At 42.2% G+C, this 22,895-nt stretch overlaps 1 long non-coding RNA gene across 1 annotated transcript in view; it reads left to right on the forward strand.

Annotated features, from left to right (window-relative positions):
* Nucleotides 1-22,562, forward strand: part of LOC126933693 (uncharacterized) — a 30,596-nt gene extending 8,034 nt beyond the window's left edge. The window contains exon 3 of the long non-coding RNA XR_007718704.1: nt 22,204-22,562. This is a non-coding gene — a long non-coding RNA (uncharacterized LOC126933693). The remainder of the gene's footprint in view (nt 1-22,203) is intronic.
* Nucleotides 22,563-22,895: the final 333 nt, after the last annotated feature.

Consider the following 22,895-nt stretch of genomic DNA (forward strand, 5'->3'; position numbering starts at 1 on the left):
CACATGTATATAAGGAGATCTGCAAATTCTTTAGGGCAATATATAGAGACTGAGTATTTTATTTCATTGTAATTTAGTTTAAGCCTCATGGATAACAAATTTAAAGGCTGACAAGGTGGAGAAGCTTTAGTTGAACCCAAGAAGGTAGAAATCCTTAATTTCTCTTTAGAAAACTAAATTGTCTTCAACATATAAGTATTGAGTTACAAAAAAAAAGAAAGAAAAGAAAAGAAACCCACCCATGTGCCTTCTCGACATAAGGGCAGCCACATGGTGTTGGCTTGCACATAATGCCTGATTTTAAAACTGCTATTTATTTGCTAAAATATGTGGGCTGTGAACACCTGTCCTTTTTTGATGGCTTTTTTGTTGTTGTTGTTTAATTTATTTATTTTTAAAAGGAGACTGCAAGAGATTCTGGTTACAGACACATAGTGTATTGTGGGATTTCCTTATCAGCCGATGCTGGGGCTGGAGGTAGCTTGCCCTGTGGGAACCACTCACGTGAGACTCGGACCAAGTAGGAGACTGGAAACCCAAACATACTGATTTCCAGGGAGGAAAGAGAGGGCCATTAAAAGTCAGAAATTTGGTGACTTTTGGCATCACTGGCATTTGGGGCCCCTGACAGAGCAGATAGGATGCTTGGAGTGCGGAGGTATCATGAACACTGTTTCTTTGGGTGAATGCTAGGTTAGGTAGTCTACACATAGAGTCGGATCTCCTTTCCATCTCTTCATCGGCAAGAACAAAAAGAGTTTCATATGGGAATTTGTATAGGTGAAGATTTCCCTCCCCTAACGTCATCCCCTATTAAGCTGCCACAAAGGACGGGCTGCCCAGGGATTCCCTGGCCTCCTAGAAATACCTGTTCTGGGCTCCCTCCCCAGGCTACCATGGGGATGGCCAGCTCTCCACTTCCATCCTTCCTCGGAGTCAGAGGAGGAGCCGGATGGAGACCTGCCTGGGGGAAGGGGCATTCCTTCCCACTTGCAAAGCCAAAGAAGCCTTTTTTGGGCCTGAAATTTGCAATGGCTCGGTCCATTTGAGCTACTATAAAAAAACACCTCAAGCCGGGGGGATCTTACACACAAGAGAAATTTGTTGTTCACAGTTCTGGAGGCTGGAAGTGCAAGATCAAGGCACCAGCTGATTCAGGGTCTAGTGAGGGCCAGGTCCGGGTTCCTGGATGGAAATTACTGGCTGTGTCCTTATACCTGGGTAGGGCCAGGGCAGACCTCCCCTGTCTCTTCTTATGAGGACACTACTCCCATCATGGAGGCCTTTGTTATTCAGGGTTCTCTAGAGGGACGGCACTAACAGAATAGATAGATAGCTAGCTAGCTAGCTAGATAGATAGATGAAAAGGAGTTTATTGAGGAAAATTGACTCCCCACCACAAGGCGAAGTCCCTCAACAGGCCGTCTGCAAGCTGGGGAGCAAGGAAGCCAGTCCTAGTCCCGAAACTTCAAAAATAGGGGAAGCCGATAGTGCCGCCTTCAGTCTGGGGCCAAAGGCCGGAGAGCCCCTGGCAAACCACTGGTGTAGTCCAAGAGTCCAAAAGCCAAAGAACTCGGAGTCTGATGTTTGAGGGCAGGAAATCAGCCAGCACGGGAGGAAGATGAAGGTAGGAAGCCTCAGTACGTCAGCTTCTTCCACCTTCTTCCTTCTGTTCTTTCTAGCTGTGCTGGCAGCTGATCGGATGGTGCCCACCCGCACTGTGGTGGGTCTTCCTGAGAGGGGTCTTCCTCTCCCATTCTACTTTTTTTTTTGATGGAGTCTCACTCTGTTGCCAGGCTAGAGTGCAGTGGCACGATCTCGGCTCACTGCAACCTCGGACTCCCTGGTTCAAGCGATTCTCCTGCCTCAGCCTCCCGAGTAGCTGGGATTACAGGCGCCTGCCACCATGCCAGGCTGGTCTCGATTTCCTGACCTCGAGATCCACCTGCCCCAGCTTCCCAAAGTGCTGGGATTACAGGCATAAGCCACCGCGTCCAACCCATTCTAGTGTTAGTCTCTTCTGACAACACCCAGAAACACCCAGATACATTCAGAAACAATAATAATTAGCCACTGATGGCCAATGACACCTTAATATGTGATCACCGATAGCTCTACTGAGTACCTGGTGTGTTCCGTGGACAGCCACGTCTTGATTCTCATATGAAAGGATGTGCTTCATTTGGCACAGGAGAAATCTGAGGATCAGAGAGCAAGTGAGGGGCAGAGTCAGGATGCAAACTCAGACCTGTCTCATTCTAAAACTAAGGCTCTTTCTGGAGTGGCAATGCCAATGTCATTTAGCAGGATGATCTAAGGGGACTTTCCGGATACCTGGCCCAACACCCCAGCGTGCAGCATGGAAGCGCAAGGGAGAGACAAGAAAGGCAGGAGGCGTAGCATTGTGTGTGGGGGGGTGCCGGGCCCTTCAAGCTCTGGCATAAATGTGCCTCCCTTCCGGAAGTCTTCCCTGAAGACCCAGACAGGGAGTGGTCACTGTCACATGACCAAGACATCACACCCACACCTCCAACACCTCCCACACCACCCATACCACCCACACCACACACCACAGACACCACACACACCACACACCACACACTACAAATACCACAGACACCACATGCCACACCCCCACACACCACACACACACACCACACACACACACCACACACCACACACCACACCCCACACACTACAAATACCACAGACACCACATGCCACACCCCCACACACCACACACACTCCACACACCACACACACACCACACACACACACACACACCACACACACACACACACACACACCACACACCACACACCACACACACCACACACACACACACCACACACACCACACACACACACCACACACCACACACACACACACACACACACACACACACCACACACACACACACCACACACACACACACACACACACACCACACACACACACACACCACACACCACACACCACACCCCCACACACCACACACACACACACACCACACACACCACACACACACACACCACACACACACACACACCACACACCCCACACACACCACACACACACACACACACACACACACACCACACACCACACACCACACACCACACACACACCACACACACCACACACACACACACACACACACCACACACCACACACCACACCCCCACACACCACACACCACACACACACACACACCACACACACACACACCACACCCCCACACACCACACACACCCACACACCACACACCACACACCACACACACCACACACCACACACCACACACACACCACACACCACACACCACACCCCCACACACCACACACACACACACACACACCACCACACACACACACACCACACACCACACACACACACACACCACACACCACACACACACACACACACCACACACCACACACCACACCCCACACACTACAAATACCACAGACACCACATGCCACACCCCCCACACCACACACCACACACCACACACACACCACACACCACACACCACACCCCACACACTACAAATACCACAGACACCACATGCCACACCCCCACACACCACACACCACACACACACCACACACCACAGATACACCACACACACCACATGCCACACCCCAACACACGACACACACTCCACACACCACACACACTCCACACACCACACACTACAAATACCACAGACACCACATGCAACACCCTCACACACCACACACCACAGACACACCACACACACCACACACTCCACACACCACCCACCACAGACACACCACACACCACACACACCACACACACTCCACACACCACACACACCACACACACTCCACACACCACAGACACACCACACACACCACATGCCACACCCCAACATACCACCCACCACGGACACACCACACACCACACACACTCCAAACACCACAGACACACCACACACACTACACCCCACATGCTACAAATACCACAGACACTACATGCCACACCCCCACACACCACACATCACAGACACACCACACACACCATACACCACACACACTCCACACACCACAGACACACCACACACACCACACACCATACTGTATACCCCCCACGCTACACATACCACATACACGACACGCCATGCTCTACACCCCACACACTACACACCACAGACACACCACGTACACCACACACCACACACACTCCACACACCATACACCACACACTCCACACACCACACACCACACACACCACACACCACACACACTCCCCACACACCACACCCCCCACACACACACCACACACCACACCCCACCCACCACATCCCACACACTACACCCACCACACCCCACACACTACATACATACCACACCACATACCACATACATAAACATACACTACATACCACACTTATACAAACACATTCACACAACACACCACACATATACACATGCCACACATACACACCAGAGAACTCATACATGGACACAAACATACAGAGACACCACACACCCATACACACACTACATACACACACAAAATACACCACACCACACACATAGACACACACACCATATGTGTACACACATATACACACCACACATACACACATCCATCATACACCATACACACCACACACAATACACACACTCATATAAATGCCCACCACACACACATCACACACCCCACAGAATACATACATGCACACACATAAATACACACTAAACACATGCCGCATACCACATACACACAATACACTACACACACACACCACACATACCACACCACATGGCATACACAACATAAACACACATCCCTCATATCATATGTCTATACACACATACTACACATACATCAAATACCACACACAGAACACACATACCCACACATGCCCGCCACACACACCACAGGTACATGCACACCATGTATCAAAAACACGTACTCATACACCATATACACACCATGCATACTGCACACACACATGCACATATACAACACCCCCCATGCACACTATTGGAAGGACCAAATGATGCAAGAATTGAAAATCAGCTAAACTTAGTTACAATGTACTGTGCTTCAAATATCATATTCCCTGGATTCTTAACAACTGTTTGTGTCAACTTTAATTTAAAAATATTGCCCATGAGTTCATATTTCTGATTAACTGAATAAATGGAGCAGAGAGTGCAAATTTCCTATAAATAAGAATCCCAATTAATGTAGTTAGGTGCTCCCTCCTCATTGAAGTTGAGAGTAATTCCCTACCCTTTGAACTGGGCTGAGCATAGTTACTTCCTTCCAAAGGGTAAACAGGGAAAGGAGGAAAAGCAGTGCGTTTGTAATGAAGGTCTGGCACCTCCACGTCAGCCAGGTGACAGGTGAGTATCGCTGGTGACGAGGCACGGAGACAGCATATTCTGCCACCATGATAGGATGGCAAGTCCACTCCTCTGGGCTTCCTCCCAGCAACCAACAGCCCTAATCTAACCATGAAACAAACATCAGGGAAACCTACGTTGACAGGCATTCTGGCATTCTGAAAACCACCTGATCAGTACTTACCAAAACTGTCTCAGTCATCAAAAACTAGGAGAATCTGGGAAACTGTCACAGTTGAGAGGAGCATAAGGAGACGTGATGCTAAATGACACAGAGGATCCTGGATCTGACACCAGAGCACAAAAAGGACATCAGGAAGTACCTAAAGTGTTGAGTTCAGTGAATAGTCAAAAACAAAATAAACATTGGCTGCCTAATAAACATTGCCTATTAACTCAATAGACATGAACTGCGGTTGTCTGTTAGGTATAAAATTCAGGGGCAGACAAGCTTCACTGATAAAAGCGGGAGACATCTACACCATGATACAGATGGCCACAGCCACTTCCTAGAGAGGGCGATTTCCTGGGGTTCTAAAACTCGAGCTAGAGGTGAGGGGAGAGTCGGAAAAATCCAAGTAAGGAAAAACTGAGCAATGGAGGAGAAAACAGACATTTCTTGGAACATTCTGGAAGCGACAAGTGGTCCTACAACAGGAGAGCATGGGGTTGGGGGTTACCATGTTGTTTGTGATTGTGTGATTCACATCTTGTTTCCAAGCTAAATAAAAGTTCTAGGACTTATGTGAGGGTTTGCACACCAACACTGTTCCTAACACAGTTTCTAACTGCACAATTGCTTAAAAGGTAATATTGACATAAAAACAGGAAAAAAAGGAAGAGAGAGATGGCGTGAGGGAGGAACTAAGAGAGGGAGGAGAAGGAGGAAGGAATGAAAACTGAGTTTCCTGGGGCAAATCTTCCAGGGCCTATGTGGCCTCCGTGCTATGGTCCGTGCATGGCATCTCGTGACCCAGGAGAAAGAAGGCATTCCCTAAGCCAGAATAAACTGTCTTTTCTCTAAAATTGAGAAAAGGTACTTTACTTTTTTTTTTATAATTGTTTTTATACAATTTAAAAACAATGGAAAATAATTGTTTTTAAAAATTCCTCTTAAAATGTTGTCATCTGTTGCTATTTGCTGGTTTGGGGAGCATTCCCAGATTATAAAACAAATGAAAACGTTGCAAGTCACTATTAGTGGATACACATGAGATATTATTTTAAGATATTTTACTTTATTTTTAAAGTTTCTTCTCTTAGCAAGATTTCTTGCATGAATAACAGAATAACATGTGTCTGAATATAGAATCTCACAAGGACAATCTTCACTTCCCCTGAAATAAGCAAGTTTGAACCACTACTTTAGAAATGTGACCACTGAACATGTCTTGGATCAGAGTGGTGATGAGTGATATAAGACGAATTTAAGTGTGGTGGGAGACAGGTCAGTGTGGGGCACACAGCTTGGACAGTGCTCCAGACAACTGTAAGGGTAGTATCAGCAGACACGAGGGAGAGGAGGTGTGGCTTGGAGAAAAGTGAAATTACTAGGGTGAAGCATATTGGGTGGAAAGTGCAGAAATAGAGTAAATCTGAATGAAAAATCATGCCAAGGTCTTCAGCAGTTTAGGAATTGAATACGTCCCGTTTTGGTTTAGAGAGTCAAGGCCTTCATCTATCAATATGGCGGGATAAACGTCCAGAGGGACAAACATCCATTTTTACCTATTTATTATATATATGATATGATAATACGTTATAAATATAATATATACATCTAATGGAAGTAGACAAGGGCATGTTCCACATGCTGAAGGCAGAGCCAAAGTGAGAAGCCTCAGCAAACAATGGAAAAGACCGATGGGAGGACACTGAAGAGGCCAGATCACACAGGGCTTTGCAGGTTATACTACAAACTGGCTTCTACACTGACAGAAACAGGAAACCAGAGGCAGCTTCTGAGCACAGGCATGAGGCGATCGGACGGATTTAACATCAGCCCTCTGAATGGTAGGTTGAGAGGAAGTTTTGTTAGAACAAGAGTAAGAAAGAGCCTGGTTGGGAGCCTGTTGTTCTCCAGGTAAGGGGTGATGTTGGCTTGAACAGGATGGTAGGAGTGAAATGGTAATAAGCAGCCAATTATGGAAATACATTGATGTCAGGGTCAATAGGATTCCTAGAAGAATTGATGTGGGTTGTGAGAAAATGGTTTGTACTAAATCTCAAAAGAAACCTGTGTTTGGATAGTGCACATAGTAGGAGAAAAATGAAGAGAGAAAACAGGGAAGCAGGAGGAGAAAAAAATCTCCGGAAGGAAAGGGCAGTTGACTGTGTCCTGTGCTGCTGATGGACCCTGCAGTGTAGAGTCGAGGATTAGCCACTGGACTCAGTCACACCACAGGGATCACCGACCTTGAGGGAGCGACTTCTTGGATTAGGAGGCGTCACTAAGACAAAATGGCAAAACAGCATTTTAAATATACTAAAGAACAAAACTTATGTTTATATGCTAATGGGAATGAGTCATTCTAGAGAGAAAAACTTGCAATATGGCAGGCAAAGGCCAACACTGGAGGACTGGAAGCTGTCCATGAGTGAACGAGAGACAGAATCTAGGAAAAAAGTAGAGGGTCCACTTGATACAGGATTATAGAAAGTAAAGATTTACAGTTGATAGGCCATGCTGAAGAGAGCCAAGTGCAGAGACTGGCAAGGTAATTAGTGATAAATAGTCCCCTGATTTTATTATTAGAAAGGTAAGATAGCCTTAATGAGTGTAGCACTGTGGAATTCCTAGGGAGAAAAAACAGTTGAAGGAAATTTCAGAAAAAGATAAAACAAGTATAGATAACTCAGCACACATGGCTACAGAGAAGAGGAGGAAGCAATGAAGACACGTGATGTGGAAGCATGTTGGGAGGTTTTCACTGAGGTAAGATATACGTAATTAACCATTTTAGCTATTTTAAGTGTATAATTCAATAGCATTAAGTATATTCACAGTATTATGCAATCATCACCACCATTTATGTCCAGAATTCCAGGATATCTTTTTATCTTCCTAAATTGAAAGAGGGCTTTTTGAGGAGAGAATCTTTGGTACAAAGGTAGTCAATAAAGAAATAAGAGAGAGTTTGCAAGTAAAAGGGAAATTGAAAGAGATGAAAAAAGGGATGGCTAGCTAGATGGGTATGAATGGATGCATGGATGGATGGATGGATAATGGTGCCAAGATCCAGTCTGGTAAATAGGGTAAGATTCAAGCATAAAGGCAAAGTTTAGGCAAGAAAATGGAAAAAAAAAAAAACCTTTTTTAAGAGACAATCTATCTCTGTCACCCAGGCTGGAATCTCAAACTTTTGGGCGCAAGTGATCCTCCCACTCCAGCCTCCTGAGTAACTAGGATTACAGGCACACACTACCATTCCCAGTCCAGCCTCCTGAATAACTAGGACTACAGGCACACACCACCATTCCCACTCCAGCCTCCTGAATAACTAGGACTATAAGCACACACCACCATGCCTGGCTAAATGTTTTGTTATATAGAGACCGGGACCTTGCTATGCTACACAGGCCGGTCTCAAACTCAAAAGCACTGGGACTACCAGTGTGAGTCACCATACCCAGCCAGAATCTATTTTCAAATCAACTACTCCTAAGGCAGATAACATCTATTATCTAATGTAATCCTCATGACAACCATGTGTGGTAATTATTATTATAGTCTTTTTATGAATGGGGAATCTAACATTGAGAGTATGTAATGTTCCTTGAGTTGCAAAGCTAATAAGTGTTGAGCTTGAGTTTGAGCCTATATGTATTTAATTCCACAGCCTAGTCAGGAGGCATTGTCTAAAACGCCACTCATTCCTTTGTCCACTCAACAAACATAATAAATATCTGTAATGTGCAAGTGTCGTATTAAGTAACTGAATAAGATCATAGACTTTATTTATTTTTTCCACTTTGGACATTTTCCATATTGGCCATATCTATTTACATGATGAATTATTAACTGTCTAAAATTGGCACCTAAATCAATGTGTCCAATGCCTCCATTTAACCCATTGATTTACTTAATCAATTGCTTATATGGAATATTCCACAAATACTCACTACTTTCCGTCAATACTTTCATCGTTGTCTTTGTGCCAGGCACTGTGCTAAGCACAGGGATATGCACAGGGATATGCTGGTAACTGTTATCGGCATGTTTCCTGCTGGCATGGAATTCTATGGCTAACATGCTTGCGTTCATACAAGAAGGTAGGGAGTAGGATAAGATCGTGAGGGGAAAACTAGACATAAATAGACCTGGAGTCCTCCTTCCTCATGTAGGAAGGCCATCCAAGTAGATACTGAGTTAAAAGGGGTCTTTCAAACGCACTTTGTCTCTGGGCCAGCAGGAACCTGAAGTCAGTCTGCTCTGATGAGGAGAAGCAACATGCACCCTCTGCCTTCTGGAAAATGGGGCTCTTAGTGCCAGACGAATGTCCAGGAAGCTAAACCCAGAAATGCGAAGCCTCTGTAGGTGCTGCAATAAGAAGAGCCAACTTTGAGGAAGAGCTGTGTTAGGAAATGCGTGAGACTCCTGCTTAGTCTATGGCAGAACTGATGCTGGTCTCTGTGGGAGGAAAATGCAGCTGGACCCCAAGCCAGAGCGTAATGCCTCTTACAGATCCTCGCAACGCAGAAATGGTTAACAGTCGTGAAGCTAAAAGGCCAATATTCTGCAGAGTGCACGGGAGTTGAGTCTCTCCTGGAGTCAGAGGACTCACTGTGAGATGCCCTGTTGCTAATGGAGATGAGATGAGAGGCACCGTTCCCTTAGATGTGATTCCTTTTAGACCAGGTCCTGAGCTGCCATGGTATGGGACACTCAGAGCTGTGGGCGGATCCAGGTAGGAAAGGTGGAACAACAGAACACTGTGAAGCTCAACGGGACGCAATAGCAAGCTCCAGGGAACACTGGCCCTTCCGGAAGACTCCTTGGACCTGCCTTTCCAGGGATCCTGCCTTATGGATCGTTTATGAGTTTCCTAATGGAATTTCCTAGAAAGAGATCTATTACAAACAGGTCTTAATAAAAATGCATGAAAGAGAATGTTGATATTTGTACTAGTGTGATTACTGAGAAGGGAGAGCAAGTCAGAAGTCAGCATGATGTTCATCAGGGCAAATGCCTGTGGGGAAATGTGGGAAGGGGGTGGGAGAAGCTGGAACAGCCATTTAACTGCAATGCAGATCTGAGCTTGTGTGAAGGCCAGAGGGCCAGAGGGAAGGTTCTGTGGAAGCCCTCGGATGTCAGTGCATTCTGAGGAAAGTTTGGCCAGGCCTTCAGAGACTCTGGGAACCAAAAGAGCCCTGCAACCCCCAGGGACAAGCCAACCTTACATCTGCTACACTCAGTCACTAGCTGGGAACAGCCTGTGGGTTTCATAAGTTTGCAGCTGGGGCCGGGGCCAATGACGTTCTGCCAGTCCCAGAGCTATAAAGTGCCAATATGTAAAATTATTTAGTCTTCTTTTAAAATCTGCTGCACCCGAAAAGCATTATTTTTTATCATATGGATGAATAAACAGAGATATTTTTGTTAAGTGTCATGAATCAATCAAAACTAATCTGAGAGGAGAAGATATAACTAGAATCCACTTCATAGTTCTGCTTTCTAAAGATAGTGTTAACCAAAAATTATATACAAACAAACAGTAAATATGAAAAAATTATCTTCAGTAAAATAAAGCTACCATTGTATAATTGTTAGCCCAGCGCCCTAAAATAATGTATCCTGAGTTTGATATGGTTAATGTATGTCAGTGTGCCTAACGGTTTTTAGGCACACTGACTTACTTTAACTAATAATGTATAGCTAGTAATTTATTTTTTGCTGGCATCAGGAGTTTATAAATGCATACATAGACCTACGATTTTCCCATGTAGAATGATCTTTTTACTGTATTGCCATTAGAGCATACCAGGGTAGTCCAGTAGTCCACTAAATATAATAGGGACTTCAGTAGGAATATATATATATATATATATATATAGGCACATGAATATATATAGGCACATGAATATATATAGGTACATGAATATAGGCACATGAATATATATATAGGCACATGAATATATATACATAGGCACATGAATATAGGTACATGAATATATATATAGACACAGTAATATATAGGCACATGAATATATATATAGACACAATATATATAGGCACATGAATATATATAATAGGCACATGAATATATATACACATAGGCACATGTAAATAGGTACATGAATATATATATAGGCACATGAATGTATATAGGCACATGAATATATATAGGTACATGAATATAGGCACATGAATATATATATAGGCACATGAATATATATATACATAGGCACGTGAATATATATATAGGCACATGGGTATATATACATAGGCACGTGAATATATATATAGGCACATGAATATATATAGGTACATGAATATATATATAGGCACATGAATGTATATAGGCACATGAATATATATATAGGCACATGAATATATATACATAGGCACACGAATATATATAGGCACATGGGTATATATACATAGGCACGTGAATATATATATAGGCACATGAATATATATATAGGCACATGAATATATAGGCACATGAATATATATATAGGCACATGGATATATACACATAGGCACATGAATATATATAGGCACATGAATATATATAGGCACATGAACATATATAGGCACATGAATATATATATATAGGCACATGAATATATATACATATATAGGCACATGAATATATATATATATATATATATATATTCATGGCACTTCAGCAAATACAGGTGGTGGATGCCATAGTTATAAATGTGTATGTTTCCAGAATGTTTACCAAATGCCAAAATGACTAAAATATGTATAGGTTCACATAGCTGTGAATAATTTTGGTCAATAGAAAAAGAAACAGCAGGAGGGCTCTTATGAGAAAGAATCAAATCATGCTGGTTTGTTTTTGGTTTTGTCTTTAAAGGCAGTGCTGGGTGGTATAATCTAGTATGCCACCTAATGGATAATCACTGGGACGAGAAGCCAAGCCAGTCCACACTAGCTGAGCCATCTATGCCTTCTTCCCAGTCTGTGCTTGCTAGCCTGCTTGCTACTGGATGTCACTATTTTGTTTTAAGTAGGAATAGCTATGGAGATGACCAATTTTTCCCACATAAGAACAAATAACGTAATCGTAATGGACAATATTTGCAATAATAATGATTCCAGGAAAATTTACATTTCTACTGTATGCCTGTGACTTAAATGGTGATTTCCTCCTGGCTTTAGATATAGGCTCCTTTCTCTGTCTCTCTCTCTGTGTCTCTCTCTTTCTCTGTTGGACATGGTTAAAGATACAAGCCAGCTTTGTTCTCCTCTTCACAAAATGAAGCCCAGAAGCACAAGTAAAGACAGAGCTGGATGTGCAGGAGTGACATTTGCATACTGCAGTTTGTAGAGGCTGCAAACACAACACAATTAATGGATGGCTTACTCTGAAAATCTGAGGGAAAGAAAGTCTTGGTTTCATACAGTTTTTGCTAATTGGACAGAATGTTCATAAATGAATTACTGCCCATATTCAACTGTTGGTTTTTCAAACTTGGAGGACATTTCTTGGGAAAACTGATTTAATTAAGTAAGAAAGGATGGGCTGCTTGGACTGTTTGAAACAAATACTAATTTGTAAAGATCCACATGGCCACAAAATTGCTATCAAAGCAACTTATGCAGAATGTATGAAATTAACACATATACTTTCTTAATTCTCAAAAGGAGGGGGAAAAGATGGTGATGAAGTCAGCTATAATTACCTACAGGGAAATATTGGAATCCATCTTATTTTCACCCAGACCTTACACATTTGGTGCGGAGTGGATGCCTCAGGGCCCATGTATACATGGGTTCTGATTGGAAGTAGTAAAGTCTAGCCAACTTTGTTTTCTTTTATCTTAAAAGAGAGGCTAAGGTTATTTAAAGCAATTAAACCATGCTGGTTATAAGTAGATGTCAGCTTCTCATAAGTAGAATGTTTCCAAGGAAAATCTGTTTGAGAAGACAACGTTTTCTGTGGCCTAGCTTCTTTTTAAATGGGTGAAATTATAACAGGAACAGGATTAGTGTTGAATTAAAAAGACCCCACGACATGTGTCTCCGTGGCCTACAATCTGTCATGTTTTTATGGAGGCATAAAAGATGGACGAGTTTATCTTTGTGCATCTCCTGCACAGGTGTTCTGCCGCCACGTTGAAAAGCACCGCAGAATGTGAGTCTGCCCCACCAGGCAGGCTCCTGCGACCTCCCATTAATGTGCAGGCGTGGCGAGCAAGCTCCGGGTGCAGCCTGGGAATCGGCCTCCTGATTTCGAAACACTGGCTTTTATCTTCGCACTGAGCATTGTACTGCAGCTGTCATATGGCTCTGCATTTAAAATTCCATTGCCTGTCAATCCTTGGCAAATGAAGAAAGGAAATCAACCATAAACCGGGAGTTCTGTGAAGCGGTGATGCTTGCATCTTGGAGGACCTTGGGTGTAGCTTGTCTTTAATTTGCTCCAAAGTAGACAGTTATTTGTGTTTTAAAATGTATTTTAAAAGCTTTGAGTTCAGAATAAAATCAAAGGATAAGAAATAAAAAAATCGAGACAACAGAGGAAAAAAAAAAAAAAATCTGTGAAGCCGGAAGTTGCCCCGAATCACTGAAGACCAAAGGATGCGGTTTTCCAACGTGCATGCGGTGTGGGCTGAGGCCTCTTCATCATTAGAACGGAGCTTGAAAAGATTCGGAGGATGTATTTAAGATGGAAAGAAATTCTTTAATACACAGATAATCTGGAACGGGGTTGTGGTTCCCACTAGGCTTACTTCTATGGGAAAATTCAGAGACTCTTTGACTGTTTTTGCCACATACTTGTGGAGGAGCTTTGATGGCACATCTGCTCAGAGGCTGGAGAGCACAGGACCAGCACAGTGAGGCCTTTGTAAAGCTTTTCCTCTGAACCAGGTCTCTGTTACATGATACCCGAGAGTGCACATGCCTGCTTGCTTCCAAACAGCGAGACGGAGCAAATCATTTAAAATTCAGGCAAACCTCGAGTGGATATTGTAAGGCTTCATTGCAGTGATGCAAACCTTAGTCTTACTGCATTATTTTACAGGGTGTTTGGAAGATGTTTTAGAGGAAACTCTTTTCTTTCTCCAGGACTCATTGTTATGTATTAATATGAAATCTCTTCCCAATGCAGTAATCTATTTCAATATCAAAGTAGCATTTTAATTCTATGACACCCTTTTACTTAAAAAAAATGTGCTTTGGGAATGAACTTTACATCGACGGCATCAGCTGGACAGGACTGACACAGAAGCATCATGCGTAGGCTGTGTGTGAAGAAGTTAGCATTTTCTGAAACATAATTATTTCTCTTATCATGTAAAGTCTAGAAAAATTAAAAAATATAAAAAGATTACTTTCTTGAATGATGTATTAGTGCTACAAAACGCAGATACCACTATTAATAGTGTGATTTTTTCCATGAGAAGGTTATTAATTCAATTCATGATCATATTTATTGTGTAGTTGAAACTTTTCATCACATTGCTATGAAAACACTAACCAGTTTTGCACTTCTACCGACACAGTGAATGGGTGGATTCATCTATTGGATTGAACTTTCATCATGTATATGTGTGTGTGTGTTTGTATGTGTCTGTATGTGTGTGTGTGTGTGCATGTGTGTGTGTGTGTATGTGCATGTGTATGTGTGTGTGTGTGTGTGTGTGTGTAATTATGTGGATCAGTGTTTTCTGATTTGGTAATCAAAAGTGCAGTTCTCTGATTTCTAGTGTGTGAACATGTGATTTAGCCAGTCATGCTTCTTAAAATTATCTATTCATAGCCTTTGCTCATTTATTGAGGCTTTAGTGGTTTTCAATTAGAATTACACAAGCTCTTTATGTAATAAGTACATTAACCTTTATCTGCTGTGATTTCAATAACTTGGTTAATTTTATATAAATTTCACATTTGTGTAAATTAATTTTTTCAACAATTTTGACTTTGTAATTTTTTTCCATAGTTTTTAGACTTAGACAAGAGATAGCATTCTACTAAGGTCTTCTGATATAAATAGCTGCTTGAATCCTATGGCAAACGTGAATTTTGCCAATAAGAGGTCATTTCATGTCAGGGCACCAATCTATAATATAATTATCCACATAACCTCATTAAACTGTCATCTGGATTGGTGCTTATGTTCTGACACGTGATCATCTCCCCACATCAAACACGCAAATTCATCTTACCTCTTATCTGAACACTCTGAACATTCTTCTGTTAGACATGTCTAGACTTGGGGCAGTTTTTAGTTTTCTCAACCAAGGAAACTATGAAAACATAGAGTAGGTTAAAGTTATTTACTTGGACCTGAGCTTTAGGTGTTTTATCAGATTTCAAGGTCATTTCCAAGGAAATACACTCCTAGCTGAAACACAAAAAATATTTGGCAACTTTTAGCCTTCCCTCAATGAACTTAGAGAATTATAATATTTTAGAGTTTAAAAACTTAAAGACAACTAACAGTTTATTTTCTTTTTAAAATGAGGGATTATAGCAATGTATATTGTTGTTTTTTCATTTGTTAAGAGAGAATTAAGTCTGAGAGGGATTCAGTGACTTGCCCAGGTCAGCCAGAGAGGCTGCAGGCAATTTTAGTGGGGGAAACAACCAGGATTTGGAGTTGAGTGCTTTGTTTCATTTTGTTTTGGTTTGGTTTTATTATATGTTAGATACGACATGCCTTTGGTCAAATCAGGACTGACTTTGATCTTATTAGATAGCCCCCAATCAGAATAAATCAATCTATCAGTATCATTGTGTGTCACACAGTAGAGACTTGTTTTGATAGTGATGGGTTATGACTTTGAATTGCAAATAACATTTAAGCAAAGGACACTCTGATCATGGTTGATAGGAATGCTTTTTACCTCAAGGCCCTATTTCTTCCTGTGAGTTTGTTACCAGTACAATCTCCTTTATAAGCTTTGCATACTCCTCAGAGAAGAAGTATATAAAGAACCAAATTAAGGAAGGTGAGGTGCACAGCACTTAAAAAGATGAGCCTCTAAGAAACCCTCCTGAAGTACACTCATTCTATAAAATGAGTAGCCAGTTCAATTAGTTTGGTAAGTTTAAAATATCTAAAACATTCCTAAGTTGTTTGCAATTCAAAAAACAAATTATAGTGGTCACCAAGCCAAATTTATTTTTCTAACCATTATTGAAACCCAAGGAAGATGTAATGTATTTGTTGTTAATTCAATTTAGTCACTGAAAACCTTAAAAGAAAGATTTGCTTTAGGATCCTAGAAACATTAGAAGTCATTCTATACTTAATCTTTCTTCAGATATCTGACATTGAAAAGTAGGAAAACAAAACTTGGGAAGAGTGTTTTGCAAGAGACTCTTCCAAGCCTGCAACATAGGGAATGGCTCAGGCTCGCCGCTGGTCCCTCCTTTGGGCAACAGGAATCTCGCTGTGGGAGCAGCAGCCGCACCTGCTGGCTCCCACTGGCTGCAGAGGCGGATTAGAGGCACAACTGTGGGTAACCCTGCCAGAAACACACAGTTGCTCCTGGGACCCCCAAGTTCCATGATCAGATCTTATTTGTGTTTAGTGATCCAAGTCCAGTTATGGACTTCTACTCAAAGACCCTTCCTTTTCTCATCCTCTTCTCTCTTGGCATTTCTTATTGGCAATTTCTTTTTGGAAATGTTGGATATTGTGGTGCTAGAGAAGCAGCAGGTCCCCACAGCAGCCGTGCCACCCATGGGGGCTTTGTGGTTTCTCAACAGCTTCCGAAAACTAAAACTTGTCCTCCCGAGGGTAACTGGGAAAGGCTTGGAGGAGCCACACACCTAATACCTGTGCTGTAGGCATTCCTGAGAAACCAGTTGAATGGGTTTCTCTTCGTATGGACTTCTGGCTAAAGGGACAGAGAAAGACAATTGAGGAGAATGTCAGTGACTCCACTGTTCAGTTCCTGTCTTTCAAATAGCATGATCTGTCCAGGTTCTATCTTCTTTACCAAAACATCTGACCGTCAACATATCCCAAGGTACTCTTCGGGCAGTGAGGACTAAGGCACTCTAAGAAACTTTCCCTAACAGTTTCTAATCTTAACTGTCAGTAAGCAAACCTGATTAATATGCAGCGAACAAAAGCAGAATAAGGAAATGATGAGAATTTCTTGAGCGTGCAATAACTTCTCTCTCTAAACACTTTCATCTCTGAATGACAAGGATCAAGATACCTTAGTATTGCTTCATTCCATTCATTTTTCCTCATTCAAAAAACAATGAATCAAAGTACAGAAAAATTAGAGCTTATAAGGTATTTTTGGTAATCTGATTTCAATTTTCATAACATTTATGTGCAGAACTAGGGCATATGTTGTTTCTGTGTTTTAAGATGAGAGAAATATGGCCTAGAGGATATAAAGTGTTTGAATAAGGTAATAAGGCCACATGGGGACTGACTGTCAGAACCTGTCTGATATGGTTTGGCTCTGTGTCCCCACCCAAATCTCATCTCTAACTGCAAACTCCACCTGTCAAGGGAGGGACCTGGTAGGAGATGATTGTATCATGGGGGGTGGTGTCCCCCATGCTGTTCTCATGATAGTGAGCGAGTTCTCACGAGGTCCGATGGTTTTATAAGTGGTGGTTTCTCCTGATCTCTTCTCTCTCTTTCCTGCCCCCATGTGAAGAAGGTCCTTGCTTACAGTTTGCCTTCTGCCATGACTGTAAGCTTCCTGAGGCCTTCCAAGCCATGCAGAACTGTAAGCCAATTAAACCTCTTTCCTTTATAAATTACCCAGTCTTGAGTATTTCTTCACAGCAGTGTGAAAACAGACTAATCCAGTCCTCAGATTCTGCACCCAACTTCCTTTCTGCTGCATCCTCCTGGTCCCTCTCAAATACCCTCATGCAAATTTCCCAAACTCCCGTCATTTGTCCACTTTTACATGATTCTGAGTCTTTGGCTAACACAGTGCATATTCTGTAGTCCATTCGTAAATTATGTTACTCTCTGAAGAATCCAGTAAGTTTATTTGTCTCTTTCCACTGGTTTTTAGTTGTCTGATCGTAGCATAGCACACTCATATTGTTATATGGGATCCTAGCACCTTTTGCTGGTTTCAAATGATTTGTTTTGGGGATAGTGGAATTGTGTGATTGCGAAAGGCCCTCTTGAGATTCTACTTTTAACTTTATTTTGATTTCTAGAGAGAAAGTAGAATTTGATGAGAACTTTCATCATTCTGATTCTTGCCTCCTATTCTTTTGAAATGAATGTTACTTGATTCTCAAAGCATTGAAGGGATCCTAGTGACCAAGGAAACAGGACTGGAATGGTGGTCACAGCCTTGAGTTATCTGCTGGCTTGTCCAGTGTTTGGCTGTGTAACCTGGGAAAACATTACCCATCTGTTTATTCTCCTGTAAAATGTGGGTTTTGGAGTGAGAAAGTGTCCTGATTCCTACATCAGTGTGTAAAGGAAGCAGGTTTGGAATCACTTCTGGAAAATATCAGCTGCAGGATCCAAATGCTGGAAGTTACCCTCTCCACTCTCTAGCTATCAGGCTGGGACTGGGTTTTTATCAGATACACTGTTTCCCTTTATTTAGCAGGTATTATTTACCATAATTCAAAACAGGATATGATGTGAAATTTTAGGCACTATGGTACTGTGGCTGAATAGCTTAAAGGTAAAGCAATGCCCCCCAAACGTTAACGTGAGGAGAAAAGCTTCGAGAACTTGTTAAAATGCCGTTTCAGTTGCATAGCACTAGGGTATGGGCTGCACTCTGCAATTTCTAGCAAGTTCCCAGGAGATACTGATGCTGGGAATAGAAAGGGTGTAAAATAATTGTTGGGATTCTGAATTCAAATTGTTATTCTATTACTTAATAATTCTGACCTTAAGCAAGTTACTTAGCCTTTCTGCACCTCTGTGTCTTTTTACCTAAAGTGTTAACAATCATAGTACCAGCTCCCAGGCAGTATGGAAGGGAGAATGCATAGTGTTTTACAGTTTGGACCCCACTGGGCCCTGACAGGTGTACTATTTTGGTAAGGAGATCAATGTCTGAACCCACAGGATGCCTCTCCTTTCCACTTGCACAGGGCTTCAGTCTGGAGCCATCTGTGATACTTCCTCTACCACGTTTCCTGGAATTTCATGTTTTAAATATTGATATTCCTTCCTTAAAAGTTAAGATATATTAGGCAAAAACAGACCCAAATGCACCTACATAAGAAATTGAGATCCATTTAGAATACACATACTCATGTGACATCAGAAATCCTTGATAAATCCAGAAGATAGGAATGAATTTCATTTGTGCCCTTGTCCTAATCTTCCTGGGTGTGGGAAGGGCAGTCTCGACATGTTAGTGTAAATTGACACAGAGGAGAAATCAGGTTTGTTTGCATTTTAAATAAAGAGAGTGATACAGCTAGCTTCCAGCCTTGATTGGTTCTGCTAGCAGAACTCTAGGATAGTTGAACTGGGAACTATCGTTGTCTCCAGGGGTACTGTTCACATTCTCCCTTCATTTTAAGTATGATAAGATCTGCACGAAATATTTTATTGTTACTGTTCCTGAGGTTCTAAGATGCTAACGCAATTGTGTGTACATAAAAATGAAGGCTTACCTTCACCTTCAAATTGTTTAGAATGCTATGAACTGCCTGAGAGAATTTTTGTCACCGATTAGAATTTTGAGATCCCACCCCTGAGACCAGAGCCCTCTATGGCCATAAGAGAAATTATTAGTGACTTCTGAGCCTGTATAAATCTACATTTCAGTGCCTTGCATATAAATTAAACTTTCATATTATGAGTTTTAAATTAAATTCATTACACCTGCTCCCAGTTCTACTGACATTTGGAAATAGGTGTGCAAGGCTCCTGAAGTCTACAGTCATTTTATTGGTAAAATTTGTAGTATGAGGCTGGTAAGGGAAGATGCCAAATAATTGAGGTAAATTTTTCTCAGCTGCTAATAAGACCAATTGTTTAGTGACAGCTTACTATGATGATAGATACAGTTTTCAATTAATTATCTCAAAGCAGTATCAGTATCTCCACTTTACAGATGGGGAAACTAAATTACAGGGCAGTTAAACACTTGCCCTAAGGCACATAATGGCACGGTACACAGCTAGCGTGAGAAGCAAGGTAGAACTGATTTCATGCTCTTGGACCCTACACAAGAGTTCTCAAATTGAAGTGTGCACCTGAGTCACCTGGAGAGCTGGTCGGAGGTTGCCAGGGTTTCCCCCACAGTTTCTGACTAGGTGGGTCTGGTTTGAGGTTTAAAATATTGCATTTGTTTCAGGAATTCCCAGGTGATGCCACTGTGGCATGAAGCAGCATACCATGAGGAACCGCTGCTTTACCCTGTAGTGTTTTTATTTTTATTCTGGTAAAACGTGTGATGATTAATATTACGTGTCAACTTGATTGGCTGGAAGGATGCAAAGTATTGTTTCTGAGCATTTCTGGCTGCTTCTGGGTGTTGCCTGAAGAGAGTAACATTTGAGTCAGTGGACTGGGAGAGACCCACCCACAATGTAGGTGGGCACCATCCAATAGGCTGCCAGCGCAGCTAGAAAAAGCAGGCAGAAGAAGGGGGAAGAAGCTGACTTGCTCGGTCTTCTGGCTTTCATGTTTCTCCCATGCTGGATGCTTCCTGCCCTGGAATATCAGGAACCAAGTTCTTGGCCTTTGGACTATTGGACTTAACACCAGTGGTTTGCCAGGGACTCTCCTGCCCTCAGCCACAGACTGGAGGCTGCACTGTTGACTTCCCAACTTCTGAGCTTTTGGGACTCAGACTCAGCCACTACTGGCTTCCTTGCTCCTCAGCTTGTAGACAGCCTATCTTGGAACTTTACCTTGTGCTAGAGTCAAATCTCATTATTATATTCTCCTTCATAGATACATATATCCTACTAGTTCTGTCCCTCTAGAGAACCCTGACACATACAATATGCTTAACATAAAATTTGCCATTTTAAGTATTTTTAGGTGAAGAGTTTAGTGAAATAAGGTACATTCACCATCCCACTCCAGAAATTTTTCATCTTCCCAGAATGAAACGTTGTGTGCATTAAACACACGTCCCCATTCCCCTCAGCACCCCCAGGGCCCTGAGAGCCAACATTCTCCTTTCTGCTTCTGTACACCTGACGACTCTAGATACCTCATGTAAGTAGAATATTATACGACTTTTCCTTTTTGTGACGGACTCATTTTACTTAGGACAGTGTCCTCAAGGTTCATCCATGTTGTGGCATATAATTTCCTGTCTTTTTTGTTTTGTTTGTTTTTTTGAGACGGAGTCTCGCCTGTCACCCAGACTGGAGTGCAGTGGCCGGATCTCAGCTCACTGCAAGCTCCACCTCCCAAGTTAACACCATTCTCCTGCCTCAGCCTCCCGAGTAGCGAGTAGCTGGGACTACAGGTGCCCGCCACCTCGCCCGGCTAGTTTTTTGTATGTTTTAGTAGAGATGGGGTTTCACCGTGTTAGCCAGGATGGTCTCGATCTGCTGACCTCGTGATCCTCCCGTCTTGGCCTCCCAAAGTGCTGGGATTACAGGCTTGAGCCACCACACCCGGCCTTCCTGTCTGTTTTTAGGCTGATATCCATGATATGAATATGCCACATATTTTTAATCTCTGTATTTCCTTTTCAGAGACAGCCCTGGGATTGGAGCCATTGTCTCCAGGATTAGAATACCCCTTGCTCCTGCAGAGACCAAGGACTTGGTGACTGTGTGCATTGTAAATGCCCATTCATGGGTCCTTCCTGCACAAACAGGTTCTCCCTGTTACTCCAGCTGCTCTGACCACAATCTCCATGGCTGTTCTCACTGTTCCCGATTTCCCAAAGCAAGGAAGTGAAACTGACAGAAAGAAAAGCCTTTATTCTTGGTTGGATGTGATGGGACAATGATTGTAAAAATTGTTTGAAAAGACAAATTTCAACATAACTATCAGCTCTTGTGATGCCTCAAATAGTATTTTGAAGCCTTAATAATTGCTTTTTATTTGGAGAGAGGGTGTAAGGATTTTGTAAGATATTTTTCCTGTTTTTTTTTCCATTTCTACTAATGATATTTGTTAAATGTTAAAATAAACAAAACTTTATTTTGAAAGAGCTTTCCTGACATTTTTGTCTTGTATTCTGACCAAAGGGTGTCTATGATTGAATTATCACATTGAGGGGCAGAATTGATGTTGTGACACTAATCTGTAGTGGAAACAGAGGATAGATTTTCCTTTACAAGAGAGGCTTTCGCTTGTCAAAATGTGATGCAACCAGATTTGACTTATCTATCAAGTTTTTGTTTCTACATGAAGAAATGTAGAAAGGTAAATATCTTTC

Source organism: Macaca thibetana, chromosome 13 (assembly GCF_024542745.1).
Source record: "Macaca thibetana thibetana isolate TM-01 chromosome 13, ASM2454274v1, whole genome shotgun sequence".
NCBI classification, from domain to species: Eukaryota; Metazoa; Chordata; class Mammalia; order Primates; family Cercopithecidae; genus Macaca; species Macaca thibetana.